This window comes from Amphimedon queenslandica, unplaced genomic scaffold (genome assembly GCF_000090795.2).
Source record: "Amphimedon queenslandica unplaced genomic scaffold, v1.1 AMPQUscaffold_13102, whole genome shotgun sequence".
NCBI lineage: Eukaryota > Metazoa > Porifera > Demospongiae > Haplosclerida > Niphatidae > Amphimedon > Amphimedon queenslandica.
The window spans coordinates 84438-88225 of NW_003546662.1; positions in this window are offsets into that span (position 1 = coordinate 84438).

A 3788-nucleotide genomic window follows, 5' to 3' on the forward strand; every position below is an offset into this window, starting at 1 on the left:
GAAAACAAGTCTGTTGCACATATCACTTCATTACTTGAGAGAAGAATATGCTCACCTGTTAGTGATTTATGATAAAATTGTAGGCATGCATTACATTATTTACCTGTTTTATACAAAACTCCGTCGAATCCATGATGTAGTAATAATACACTTCGACATGACACACCAACTGTCTCAGAAGGTTGCATTGAGGAAGGTACAAATGATTGTATCATGTTAGACGGTACTGTAATTGTCTTTTTTCCTCCAACAAGGATAGCACGATTATCATTACAATTACTAAAGCAGAGTCGTGCTTTTGTGATGGAACTTGCATAAAGAAGCTATTGTCAATACAAAGTAAATTTTAAAAAAAATATAATGCATACTTGGTCTTGAAAACATGGCGTAGATAAATTAGATTTGCTGAATAAGAACTTTAGTAACTCTCTTCGACTTTCTGCCTTAGCAAATGTAAGTTCTAAATGCTTATTGTTCGATGAACGCTCAACGTAAGTGTGAACAGCTCTTTCGAAGACGAAACACCAGTAATTGTCTGGACTTGAGAAACGCTTTATATCATCTGGCAGATGGACCAAATTGTGAAGAGTTATGACACAGCTTTCTAGACCTTCTGCTACTTCAGTCAGAATGTTGTGCCTCCAGATGAGATTATGCAGCAATTCAAGTGAATGTTGTGTCCATCCATTTCTTCCACAGCCAAAAACTAATTCAGTTATCCTTACAATTAGAATCCAAACATGATAGTGACAATCTGGTAACTTTCCACCGAGCACATATTCTGAAGCAGGATAAGTGAATTTGCGGTATTCCTCAGCCTTCCAAAATCCAATTCGTCTTGTGATACTCTGAGGAATTCTTCCATCTTTCAATTCTGTATTGTACATTATATATTGTGTCACTATACAACTATATAATAATTATACTAACCTGCAGTCCAAGGAATTGCATCTAGCCTTTCTTCAATAGAACCATCTAGGAATTTATGATTTAAATAGAAATCTAAATGCCTTTTAATAACTCCCAGTAAAATGGAATGCATGGCATCAAACACAAAGTCCTTTAGTGCGTCAAACTTTGAGATGTGATAAAGTCGATGTAAAATGGACAAACCAGTAAAACCAGTTTCACTGGCTTTTTTGCGGCGCACTGTGATACGATCTTCTTGAGAGACTGATACCATGTCATCAACACATTCAGAAAGCATCCGTTGAGACCATTGATAGCGATAGTGATATTGATAATTGCCACAATAATATTGATTTGATCTTGAACTACTTGATAAAGTCCCTAAAAATTACAGCACAAATGAAATTTATGCACAAGATTATATACCAAAAACTTTGTCTCTTCTGCATGCATGAACACCACCAGCAGCAAGGAATTTGCCAACTTCACATTGGGCTGGATGATCTCCAGTCCAACATAGCAATAAACAGCGTATAGTAGCCGGGCCAGGTTCTATGCCAATAACACATGCTGCATACTCAACAGTGACACCTGAAATGTAATGCGATGTAATACAAAAAAGTAATGTAGTCATACCATTAATAAAGCTATCTTCAATATCTGTAACGAGAGGGTCAAGAAAGGGATCAAGGGCCCATGGCATTTTATTTGGTACTATATAGCATGGTACAAATCCACAAACATACACTTCCTCTATCTTTGAACGATCTTCTCTTAACATTGTAGCTACTTGTACTTCTATTGAACCTGCATTTTTTGCAAATTAATTTTTAATTAAATATATAATACACACTAAGTTAAACTCACCACAGCTATGTTTGCATGAAGTTGAAAATGGTTGCCAGCCATCCCAGTGCCCTATGAGGGCAATGTTCCTTGGATCACCTTTAGCAAATTCCAAAAGATAGTCACAAGTGGAGTGACACATTGGACAATGAACTCGATTAAAACCTTGAATATTGCTGTCAGGCATTGAAGAAACTACATCTGAACTGACAACTGATCCACACTGTTGACACCAACTGGAAGCAACCATGTTCGATCTGGATCCCAAAACCAGCTGAGTTCTGCAAATCTTTCCCCATCCCAAATCTCTCGCAAAAGAGGATCTTGCCGACGATGAGAAGAAACTCCATGAATCCATCTCTTCTTTTCCTTCCAGTGTGCAGTCATCTTTTCACAAAAGGATTTAGATGAACACCAATATTTAATTTTGTTTTTCAAACTCGAATAGTGATATGGGATTGTGCCAGGTTTCTTGCAGTACTTGCATAAATCTGAAGGATTTTGCATGATGCTCCATAAGTTGGGATGAGCTTCATTGAGACATATATAGTATGTTACAGGATCATTGTACCCAGCTTTTTTCAATAAATTCATGCAAGCAGAGTAGGATGTAGGCCATCTCGATAGCAAGGCAGTGTCTCCTTTACAGTACAGATCTCTCCCATAGTTCACTATGTTTATTAGATCCTTTTGAGAACCACACATTTTGTCAGCAAGCTCAAAAGCCTTAAGAACAGCTGCGATAATATCTTTGTTGACCATTTCTGAATCTGCTGTTTCTCTTTCCACTTCTTGGGAAATTTGAGGGCGGTCTTCGCAAGATGTGGTATCAACAGCTGCAGTTGTATCCATGGCTGCATAATCTGCATTGGCACTAATACTAGGTGTATCTGCATTTTCCACCTCATTGCTTGTAGATAAGCTTAATGTGCCTGTAGATAAGCAAAGTGTTTCAGCATTATCTTGTTCCTGATTAAGTGATTGGTCAGACAATGTTAGTTCAAGCTCTATGTTCATACAATTAATTTATGTCAATCACAGTAATACAATATCAATTATGCATACTATTTCTCTGCCAATGTCGGTATTCAGTTGATCTAGATACAGCCTTTCCATTACATTCTTTGCAAAGACAATGAGTATGAATGTAGCCTTTAGCAGGGCAAGAGCAATACGAGACATCTGCACGATTCCAAGACATTATTGCAATTGCGTCCTGAAACACCACACCCACAATTCTATTTATAGCGCAGCTGCATTAGACATAACCTAGTTAACACGTGCCACACAAGCCTGAAGCCTCTTTCAGTTTACAAGCAGCTTGTTACAAGCCCCTAGACCTATCTAATTACAAGCTTTACGAGCTGTGCTAAGTACGCAATCTATTGTGCTAATCAGTGAGTTGTAAGAACCGGACAGTATTTCTTCAACCAGATCTAGTTGGTCTGTTGGTCAAGGATGACCAGCGACAGTGCGGTAACTGACATATCTAAGTGGAGTGCAGAAGACGTTTCACAATGGATATCAAAAGTATTCTCTGAAGAAACTGGCAAATGTTTTCTTGGTTAGTACAGTAATACTTTACATTTGTGGCAACATTAATAAAGGGTGGGGCTGGGCCCCAGCTTTGCTCTTTTTTGAAATGAATGTTGAATAGTACATAATGTATTATAATATGTATATACCGTGGAAGCAGTGTTTTCCCCTTCCTTTACTATTAAATTTGTTTTAATTTTTATACATGTTCTACTATTATTACAATTAAGGGGTTTTTAATTTTATTTTGTTTAATTACTGTAACAGTTGCCTTAAAGTATTCCACATGTAATTATATATAGTGTATATGAATATTTTAAAAATTTATGGCTAGCAAGGAGAATCTTTTATGAAGTTGTCTTATTTTGATGTATGTGAAATTGGAGTTAATTGCTAATGTTCCTGCTAATGTTATATTAATTATAATTTAAAATAAGTGACGCTAGCCTAGGATATTGTTTTACAATAACAATATAATGTATAATGTTTTGAAAGAG